The 11,612-nt window shown below is 42.3% G+C and overlaps 1 protein-coding gene across 3 annotated transcripts in view; it reads right to left on the reverse strand.

The window, feature by feature from the left end:
• OCLN (occludin) overlaps positions 1-4,983 on the reverse strand; it is a 60,474-nt gene extending 55,491 nt beyond the window's left edge. Inside the window, exon 1 of one of the 3 annotated variants that reach the window (XM_079145227.1) lies at positions 4,210-4,983. The gene's annotated coding sequence lies outside the window, so the exon portion shown is untranslated. Of the gene's footprint in view, positions 1-3,735; positions 4,013-4,038; positions 4,179-4,209 lie in introns of those variants that run through there. The other 2 variants (XM_079145229.1, XM_079145228.1) reach the window with 2 other exon arrangements.
• Between the last annotated feature and the right edge of the window lie 6,629 nt (positions 4,984-11,612).

Here is an 11,612-nt window from a genome sequence, read left to right on the forward strand (position 1 = left end):
TTGGATGGGGTACAGGGCACACACTGGTAATTCCAGTGACTCAGGAGGCTGAGGCAGGAGGAGTATTGAAAATTTGAAGCCAGCATCAATGATTTAGCAAGACCCTCACTCAGGAACTAGGAATATAGTTCAGTGGTAAAATATCTCTGATTTCAATTCCCAATACCAAAAAAAAAAAAAACAGTTTAAGTTGTGCCTGACATTAAGTGATTCTGTTTGGATTATAGGACATCATTAACAAATTGTCTAAAAAAAAAAAAAAAAAAAAAGAAATGTGAAATCTGGCTGATTTCGAAATAGCCTAGTTTTGTGTCAGAAATTGCATTTTTAAATAAAATCTCCAAGATGATTCTTTAAACAAACTACATATTTTAAGAATCTGCCTAAAATGAAGGAGTCAATCAGAAGAAAGCATTCATCTTGCAACTTCCTGTCTAGAGTGCTCTCATATTCAAGTCTCAGTTCAAATGTAATCTCAGAAATAACCTCCAGGTCACTTACTCCATCACACCAAACCTGTTTTATATTTAGCACAAATTTCCCCACACACCCCAAACCATTATTCATTCTCTCTCCCTCCCTGTCTCTCTCTACTACTACCACCTCCACCTCACCTGGAACACCAGGTGAGACAGATGAGTCTCACAAGCAAGTCTTGACCATCACTTATCCCTGATCTCTAGGACTAGTTTCTGGCACAAGGCAGTGCTCAGACATAATTTGATGGATAAAACCGAGAGACCAGAAATTTCAATCCACCAGTGAATGCCTTGAAATTCTTTCTTCATAAAATTAATACCTAGTGAATACATTTTGTCAAGTTCTGGTCAGTTAAAGTAGTTAACTGCTTACTTTCTGGGGGAAAGGGAGGAAAAAAAGGACACACAACAGCATGGGCACCACCTGGGAGCTTGTTAGAAAGGCAGAATCCCAGTCCCCATTCCAATATATGAATCAGAATTTGTACTACAGCAAAATCCCTAAGTGACTGGCAGCATCGTTAACAGTAGAAGCACTATTCCCAGTGGCTTGGGAGGCTGAGGCAACAGGATCAAGAGTTCAAAGCCAGCCTCAGCAACTAAACGAGGCCCTAAGCAACTTAGTGAGACCCTGTCTCAAAATAAAAAATGTTTTTTTTTTTGCTATCTGACTGCCACCTTCATGGTTGCATGCATGCTCCCGGGAAGGGCCTGTTCCAGTCAGCTCTCCCTATCTGGTTGAAGTTGACCTGAGGGTCTCACAAACATGGTGTTGCACAAGTATGTTTGGTGACTGGCAATAAAATCTTGAACTTAAGGTTCAAAGGACTTGTTCCTGATCTTCCTGAGGAAGTCTACCATTTAATTAAGAACACAGTTGCTGTTCAAAAGCATCTTGAGAGCAATAGAAAGAATAAGGATGCTAAATTCCACCTGATTCTCATAGAGCTGAATTCACTGATTGGCTCAATATTATAAGACCAAAGAGGTCCTTCCCCCAAATTGGAAATAGGAGTCATCCACAGCTTCGGCCTGGTGGCATAAATTTATGTATGTACTCACGCAATAAAAGCAATAAAATAAATAAATATAAAATAAAAAGGGCTGGGAATGTGGTTCAGTGGTTAAGGACCAAAAAATAAAAATAAAAAATAAAAAACACAGTATTAGGTAACAGCTGGAAGCCTAAAGACTGAAACAAAGTACAACAAAACTTTGCATGGTGTTTTTACTCTAATACTTCCATAAACAGTAATTTGGAAGAAAATAATCTAAATATTCTAATCAGGTAAACCTTAAAATGGAACTGGATGAAAGTCACTCTGGGAGGTTCCTGGAAAGGTGAAAGATATCATCCAAATGGTGAAAAACAACTCTTTCCCCCACCCCTTGTGCAGGATCTAACCCAGGGCTCATGTATGCTAGGCAACCACTCTACACCCAGTCCTAAAAGTAATCTTCTATCATATTGAAAATGCAGTAATTCCAACATTGTCTTTAGAAGAAAACATAAGAAATTCACCTTTACATGAAACAAGATGTGGAAAACTTAAACCAGGCCATAAGGACTGGACTAGTAACCAGTAGTGAAGTCTAAAAATACCTTCCCAGATCAGCTGAAGCAATTTTCAGAGCAGCCCATTTGTAACATCTTTCCCCTACAAAAGTTTACCTTCTTTAAAATGCAATTCTAATAGGATTTGCTTTAGTACACAGACTCACAAAGAGGCGCTACCTCCTACTTCCCTACGTAGCCTGGAAGCTACCTGAGGTAGAGAACCCATCTCACCTTCCTCTCTATCCTCTCCATGCCTAACAAAGGAGACACTTAAGTAAATGCGAAACACCGCCCCACCTCCAAAAGTGCTTGAAGAAATACCTATTTCTGCGGCTCCACTATTTTTTAATCTTTTTTTCAGTTGTAGGTGGACACTTTTTTAAAAATATTTTTAGTTGTCAATGAACCTTTATTTTATTTACTTATTTATTTACTTATTTATTTATTTATATGCGGTGCTGAGGATCGGACCCAGGCCGTCACACAATGCTAGGCATCCACTCTACCACTGAGCCACAACTCCAACCCTATTTTTATTAATTTTTATGTGATGCTGAGGATCAAACCCAGTGCCTCACACGCTCCAACAGAGCGCTCTACCGCTGCGCCATAACTCCAACCCCCTCCACTATTTAAATGCCTATTTTAAAACAACAGAGGAGAAAATCAAGATTCCTATGTACCATGTGAAGGAACTATTGTTTTAAACTTGGAGAAGCTTAGTTTAAGAGAACTACCTCTGTGTAGCAAAAACTAGCTTTCAACTTAAGCAGAATCACCAACAGTCCTTATTGGGAAGTGTTTCTCATTTCCAGGGATCCCAATAATGCACCTGTTGTGAGTGAGGGCCACACATTAACCTGCCTGGAACATTGCCTTCTCCCCGCCCTAGGTAATTCCCCAGGTGGGCAGTGCGCCCAGTAAGCCCGGGGCTGACCTGCGGATGCCGCGGTTTTTTCTCGGGTTCAGGGGCTCAAGGTTGTGCCCAGAGCCAAGGTGCAGAGGCCATTTTGGACCCCCGACCCACCGCTCTCGGCACACTTCCTCCGACGAAGGCAACATGTCACTGACTACGCGCGGGGCTGGCCCCGCCTAGGAGGTCTCGTAAGTCCGCAGCCGGCCTCGGGTCCCCCGACTGTGCGCCCTGCGGAACTCAGGAGCTGCCGGGCCAGTGAGTGCTCGCCCAGCAGGTACTGCCCCGGGGCAGGTCTGCCCACCTGGCAGCAGCCTTTTGGTCACGGGTGAGAATCTGAAGCACAAGCAGCTTCCCTCGAAATCCAGCCTCACTCGAAATTAACTCCCCGCCCCACCTCCCGGCTTAAATCGACGCGGGTTCGCCCAGCTCCCACGAATTGCGTTAAAAACAGCCAGTGTGACCCACACCTTGACTCCAGGAATATTTCAGAGTAAACCCTGCCACCCCCTCTCCCCGGGATGCCCCAAAGGGTGGAGTGGGGCGGAAATATGGAAGGCCCAGGGGATTTAACCCTTGGGGTCAGCAGGTGGCCCACCCACTCCGGCTCCGGACCCCGAGGAACTGCGCGCCACGTACCTCTGAGGGTCCGACAAATCTGCAGCGCCCAGAGCTGAGCGCAGCACTCTGGCTGTTCACGAATCTCCTGCCTCCATAAAAGCGGAAAGTTGTCCGCGCCGCCTGGGCACTGGTCACTTCAAGCGTTTCAGGCGAATACGACTGACCTGCCGCTCCAAGTCGCCCCTCGTCCGGGGAAACAGTGTCCCAAGTTCCCCAGCGCCGCTCTCTTTGCCGACCCGTGCCTCTCAGGTTCCCGCGAGCCCCAGCCCAGGGCGAAACCACCACCGAAACCAGCGCCAGGCGTCCTCCCCCGATCCTCCTCTACCAGCCCAAGGCGCTGAGACTCCCCCGCGGGGACCCTCAGGCAGAACTGCGAGCCTCTGATGCCACACCCACACCCCACTCTCACCCACTGACCGCAGCCAGGCCCGACCCACTTCGGGCCGCAGGAGCTGAGAAGCGCTCACCTGGCGGGAACACCTGACGCCAAGCGGGCAGCCAGCAAGCAGCCTGAGACCGAGCCGGGGACTCAGTCTTCCTCCTCCTTCCCCTCACCCCCGCCGCCCTGCCCTCGGGCATGCGCACCAACGCCAGGCTGGTGTGCCGGAGGCCCGCACCCCTGAGCCCGCGAGTCCCACCTGCTGCGTCCTGGGCCAGCTACTTCGCGCTCCAGTCGGCTTTCCCTGGACTCCAGCTCCAACGCCAGAGGAAGGACTGAGCGGGAGGTGGGCGCTATCGAGAAGGTGTGGTGTGGCAGGCCACCTCCCTCCGTGACCTATTCACCTGAAACTCGGATGGGAGGGGGAGGGGAGCGGTGGAGGAGGAGGCGGGAGGACCCAGCCCTTCTCCGCACACCCTGGCTGCACGCGGAGTTAAAGGAACAGCGCCGAGTTTTGGTCCGAAGGAGTAGGGGCAGAGCAGGGGTTCGGGGCAAGGGGTAGTCCTGGCCCACTTCGGGGCGCGCTCTGACCTCCGCCTGCTTCAGGTAGACCGTGGAGTGTTTGTCGGGTAGAGGCGGTGTGAGGTCTGGACGCGACTGTTTTCCTACTGAACGGGGGTTCTAGGGTGCTCAGCATTTTGACAAGAAAGACACTTAACTACTCCCAAAGTCTGATTAAACGTTGTTGGAAAGCAGTAGGCACATGCTATTGCTCCAACGAAAGATTTTTTCCCCGAAAGCTATGCGTTAATGTAGGAGCGATTTCTAAACATGTGAACTTAGAAAAGGACCATTACTTAAAGTGGATAAAACTAAGGTAAATTACTGTACATATAGGTGTCAGTCAATTCTCCATTAAACAAGAACAAAGGGCACACTGCATTTTACATATTACCAGGTCATGAGCCTCTTCCCCACCCCCGTCCAAATTTAACTGTGGTGTAATTAAAGGTCTAAAGGGAATTTAAACTATTTCAATATTCTCTTTTGGCTTAAATAATAATAAAACCTTAGTTCTGTTTGCCAGGTTCTTTTTCTTAGTCATAATCTATACTTAGCGATGTAGACATTAACATATATGTACGCTGTATTTGGCTTAAAATTGTGCTATAGTAATTTTAGTTCTTGCAGTTTATCTGCATTGAAGACTAGAATTTCGATTTATCGTGTTTAATCTTTACTTATTTTTTAATTTGTTCTAATTAGTGATACATTGACAGTAGAATGCATTTTGACACGTTGTACACTAGTGTAGCACAACTTATTCCTCAGGCTGTAGGTGTTGCAGAGTCACATCAATAGTGTGCTCACACATGTACGTAGGATGAGAATTTCGACTTCTTAAATCCTGCTCCTTTTTGTGTTCCACTCTGGAATGTCAGCATTGCTAATAAATTTCTGTCTAATCCCACCCACTTCTCTGTCTTTAATTATGTGGTTAAAACTGTGACTCTCCCATACATTAGATCTTAAGGCTTAAGGCACACTTCAATACTTAAGGAAGTAAATACAAGATATTTTAAATGATGACAGTCTTAATAGATAATTAGTCTAACTTTTTTTTTTCTTAAAGTCATTGCTATAATTACTTCAATATGACTATGTAGTGTTAGAATGATGCAGCTTAAATTGATATTAACACTGAGGAAGTCAGGTTAATCTTCTTAATATTTGCTGTCAGATTATTGAAATCTCCAAACATTCCAATGTGGTTTATAATTAAACTAGGGAACATTTCCTAATACTCTCAGATTGGTAAGCACATGTCTACTGTTTTATGATATTTTTTGTCATTGTTATTATAGTCCTGGGATTGAACCCAGAGCCTTCCATGTTCTAGGCAGGCACTCTACTACTAGCTGTATCCTCAATTTTTTCTTTTTAAGTTTTTTCTGGTTTGTGAAAGATTCCCCATAAATTGCTTAGGGCCTTGCTAAATTGCTGAGGCTAGCCTCAAACTTGCCATCCTCCTGCCTCAAACCTCCAAGCCACTGAAATTACAGGGGTGTACCACCATGCCCAGCATGTTTCTTTCACTTTCAAAAAGAAATGTAGGTGCTAGAATGTAGCTCAGTTGTAGATCGTGTGTTTGGTGTGGGTTCAGTCCCCAGCCCCACTACAGATATATATTACATATGCATATACATATTACATACATATATATATATATATATATATATATGTATATGTATAATTTACCAAAAGTTTACCCCCTTAAAGTTTACATGCAGTTCAGCTGGGTGTGGTAGTGCACTCCTATAATCCCAGTAACTAGGAAAACTGAGGCAGGAGAATTGAAAGTTCAAGGCCAGCTTCAGTAATTTAATAAGACCCTGTCTCAAAGTAACAAATGAAAAGGGCTGGGAATGTGGATCAGTAGTAAAGTGCCTCTGGGTTCAATCCCCAGGAATGAAAGAGGAAGCGGGAGATAAAGTGCTGCATGCAATTCAGTGGCTTCTATTATATTCACAAAGTTTTATATCCCATCACTACCATGCTCTAGTTCCAGAACATTTTCATCACTCAAAAAATGAACCCCAGTACCCAGTAGTTACTAACCACTCCCCATTTCCTCATCTTCCCCACCATCCCTGTCAACCGCTAGTACACTTTCAGTCTCCATTGATTTTTGCCTATTCTGGATATTTTATATGAATAGATAATACAAGACGAGACTTTTGTGTCTGGCTTCTTTCATTTAGCATACTCTTCTCCAATTTCATCCATGATGTTGCACACCTCATTGCTCCACTCCTTTCATGAATGAATGGCATTCCATTAGTGGATGTATCACTTTTTTAATCCTCTGTGGCAATGGGGGTTGTTTGTCTTTGGGGCAGTTAGGAACATTCATATACAAGTTTATGTGGACCTGTTTTCAATGTGAGTAAATTAGGCTTTTATTTTTTAAAATACTTTTGGTTGTAGATGGACACAATACCTTTATTTTATTTATTTATTTTTATGTAGTGCTAAAGATAGAACCCATTGTCTCTCACATGCTAGACAAGCACTCTACCACTGAGCTACAACCCTAGGCCCCTAAATTGGGCTTTTAAGTGAAACTTTTTATCATTTTAGTAGAGTAATACGCATGCCATATTATTTTTCTTATAACTACACTAAACCTAAGTTCAAAGGCACATGGTATTGGGGAAAAGGTTAGTTCTTAAAATTCATTTGATTTTCTAACTCATTCTACAACTTCTTTCCTTTCTTTCTGTCTTCCTTTTTTTCTTCTTTTTGTGGTCCTGGGGTTTTAACCAGTGGATTAATCACCTGAGTTCTATAACTAAATTACACACTTTTTTATTTTTATTTTGAGACAGGATCTCACCACGTTGCCACAGCTGCCCTCAAATTTGTGATCCTTCTAACTCAGTTTCCTTAGTTACTGGAATTACAGGTGTGTGACAGTGGGCCACTGGGCCTAACTCTGTCTTCCTTTTTTCAGTACTGGGAACCCAGTACTAAAACCCAGTGCCCTGCACATGCTAAGGACCTGTTTTACTACTGAGCTACCTGACCAGCCAACTCTTTTCTAAATGCTTACTTTCTGCATAGTAGTGAACAAAAAACAAACAAGCAAACAACCTTGTTTTAATGAAACTTACTTTCTAATTACTGCTGAATTCATGCATATGGAATAATAGGATTTAAGTTGAACTATATGAAATGTGCAATGCTTGATCATTTTTTTACTTTAAAAAGGCAACTTTATATGGCAACTAATTTGTGTTGGAAGTATTGAATATCATTTTGTATTCAGTTCACATTAATTTTTCAAACAATGTTTATGATATTGAAAGATCTAAAAGCTGTGTTCTTTCATGATTGCCTAAATAGTAAGCATATGAGGTAGAGGTCGAAAGTGTCTAGAAAGAAAATTGAGCCATTACACTTAAAATAAACTAAACAAAATGTGTTAGGTCCTAAATGATGTCATTATCAATTTAATAATATTACAAAATCATAAATTACAACAAGAAAATTTTTTAACCAAATATTCCATCTCGGGAACTCACAGTAATAGTATTAACCCATCTTGAACATTATATGATCAAAATACACATTACTCAGAAATGAAGTAGACATAATTTTCAAAAGAACTGTGATTTAAAAATTGTTGATTTTACCTTCAATCAAATGAATAAGATTAAAATAAGATCCCCCCACCCCCCCACCCCCTGTATGTTAAGGAGAAAGAGGGCAGTTCGTGATGTCAGAAATTTGTGTTCAAATCTCAGTATTGCCACTTAGTAACTGGGAAAGTAAACTATGTGAAACAAACTTTTCTGCACTAAATGTGGGATAATAAGTAGTACCTTCTTTATAAGATTGTTGGGATACATGTGGAACATTCCTCAGGACAACTATATTTTGGGCCATGAAGCAGTTTCAATAAATTTAACAATTGCTGTATCCCATCTGCCTAAGACAGTTCCTGTCACCCAGGCATTCTGTAACTATTTGCTGAATGAGTGAGTATCACCCTGATTCCCAAATTCAATGTTCCTATAAAGTCTTGTCCATCACTCAGCTAGCCTCCTGCCATTGTGAAACCAGCACATTCCTTAGTAGCATTTCAAGGATTAGATTGCTAGTTCCAGGATTTAGAGGAGAAAAGAAAGGAGATTAAAATATTTCCACTCTAGGCACCAGCTTAGTGAGTGAATTCAATGACTGGTATTTGTTTAAGGGCAACTCAGTGTGGAGTTGCTGAGGACCTGCCCTGAGAGGCCTCTATTATCCCCGGCCAATCATGAGGAGGGAGGCTCCTGGTCCTCATAGGACAGTTTCTTTAGACATGTTTATGGAAGAATTTATGGGGAAGTTATCAGGAAGGCAATTCCTAAGAGGGTGATTATATGCTGTGAGTAAATCTCAGACTCCTCGATTCCTATGTATTAAGTAAGATCCTCCTGGGAGGAATCACAGTTAAACAAAGAGCATCAGTGCCTGAACAGGAACTTCAACAAGTGGAATAATATAATAATTGTCATCGTCGGCTCAGGGACCATGTGCTGTTTTGTAGGGGTTTTTTGTTTGTTTTCCTGGTGGTTAATCTCTGGGCCACATCCCCAATCTTTTTCATTTAGAGACAGGGCCTCACTAAGTTGCTGAGACTAGCCTCAAATTTGTGATCCTCCTTCCTCAGTCTCCTGAGTTGCTGGGACCACAAGTGTGCACCACGGTGCCTAGCTATTTTTTAATTATTTTTGACTTTATAATAACCTCATAATGATGCACTATTATTTCCCTCATTTTACACATTGGAAAACTAAAGCTCAGACAGTTTTGATCATTTACTCAAATTATCTGCTGAGTTATAGAGTCAGGATTTAAACTGTTCTTAACAGTTTTGCTCTGTTTTAGGACTATTTGCTGTTTATAGGCAATATTCCATGGGTAAGAAATATTCTGTTTCTCCACCTGGCTGTAGGCTATATGGCTGTTAGACTTGTAATAATTTATTACAAGTACTGAGTCACATCCCCAGCCCTTCTTATTTTTATTTTTTAAATTTGAGACAGGGTCTTATTACATTGCTTAGGGCCTTGCTAAGTGGCTGAGACTGGCCTTGAATTTGCAGTTCTCCTGCTTCAGCCTCCATGTTGCTGGGATTACAGGCATACACCACCACACCTGAATTTTTGTTTTATAATAAGAAACTTTTAGAGAGTAGGGTTTCGAGATGTTTTCAGAAGATAGTTGGTCAGGAGATGAAGATGTAGCTCAGTGGCAGAGTGCTTGCCTAGCACACAACAAACCCTGGGTTCAATTCTTAGTACAAAAAAAAAAGTGGAGTTGGTGATCGGTGTGCAGGTGTGTTATTTGATGAAGAACATTTCTCAAATACCCACAGAAAATAGCTTCCAGAGTAAGTTGAAATCATCACTCTGAGAAAGGACTGAGAAGTTTGGTGTGGGACTGAATATTGTCACAATACATGCATGATGTAGAGAAAGAGATCTGGCCCTGATTATCTTCTTTCTTTTTGCGGGGTGGGGAGTGTGACCAGGGATTGAACACAGGGGCACCTAACCATAGAGCCACATCCCCAGCCTTTTTTATATTTTTTATTTAGAGACAGGGTCTCACTGAGTTGCTTAGTGCTTCACTAAGTTGCTGAGGCTGGCTTTGAACTCTTGATTCTCCTGCTTCAGCCTCCCAAGTCGCCGGGATTATAGGCATGCACCACTGCGCTCAGCTTGATTTTATTCTTAATTTTATCAGTCTTCTATTACAGTGAAAAATTAGCCTTCAGAGCTTTTTTGGGACCTGGTCTTCCTGAATCTTTTAAGCTCAAGAAAGGAAAGAGGAAAAAGTAAACACTAACCAAATACTATGTTCTCATATCTAATTTTAACTCCATAGAACTCTTTTTTGTTTTGGTTTGGTTTTTTTGTTTTCTGGGTTTTTGTTTTTGTTTTGTTTTGTTTTTCGGGTAGTGAGGATTGAAACCAGAAGCACTAGATCCCCAACCCTTTTTATTTTTTATTTTCAGACAGGGTCTCCCTAAGTTGCTTAGGGCCTTGCTAAATTTCTGAGGCTGACTTCCAACTTGTGATCCTCCTGCCTCAGCCTCCCAAATCACTAGGATTACAGGTATGCACCACTGCACCCAGCTCATAGAGCTCCTTTAAAGTTGGTTCCCAAACTTAAAAAAGTAATAAGAAGCATTAGCAATCCAAATCCTAGAAAAACCACTTGAATTGGGTGAGTGTGAAACCGATACATTTTAAGCAGATCACAATTTTTTTTTTTCATTCTGTGGTTATGAGAGACAATTCTTTTATTCATTACAGAGGTTTCCAAATGATACCTATTCAAGTTTTGGTTGGAGATTCTCTCTCTTGCTCGCGCACCCTCTCTCTCTCTCTCTCTCTCTCTCTCTCTCTCTCTCTCTCTCTCTCTTTCTCTCTCCTGTGCTCTAGGCAAGAGTTCTGACAATGAGCCTACCCCTTGACCCCTATTTGGAGATTCTTTTTTTTTTTTTTTTTTTTTGAGATTCTTTAGAAGAAACTTTAGGAGCCCACAAAGACAAATTCACCACACTCCTGAAATGATGGTGACCTATATAGGGTCTGGTCTAAGTGGCACATACAGAAATTGTAGATTAAAGGGAATATTTAGGGCTGGGGGAATAGCTCAGCTGGTAGAGTGCTTGCCTCGAAAGCACAAGGCCCTGAGTTCAATCCCAGTACAGCGAAAAAAAAAGGGAATATTTATATAGACACAAATTATTTACTCAGTAGGCTGGAGGTATATCTCTGTGGTAGAACATGAGCTTGGCGTGCACGAGGCCCTGAATTCAGTCTCCAGCACAATAGGTATGTATTCAGTGCCTACTAGGTATTCTAAACCCTAGAGATACTGTGGGTCCCTACGGAAGTTTGTACTCCAGTTGGAGAAAGATAATCCGACAAAGATAGTTAGACTGAAGATGAACAAGATAACAATGAGTGACCTAAGGAAACAAAACAGGCTAAAGGGATGGAGAGGGCTTAGAGAAGCAAGTCGGAGAGCAGCTTCCTTGGACAGGGTGTTCACAGGCGGCCCCTCTGAAGAGGTAACATTTGAGCTGAGGCTTCAGTGATG

The sequence above is a fragment of the Sciurus vulgaris genome (assembly GCF_902686455.1).
Source record: "Sciurus vulgaris genome assembly, chromosome: 6".
In the NCBI taxonomy this organism is placed as follows: domain Eukaryota; kingdom Metazoa; phylum Chordata; class Mammalia; order Rodentia; family Sciuridae; genus Sciurus; species Sciurus vulgaris.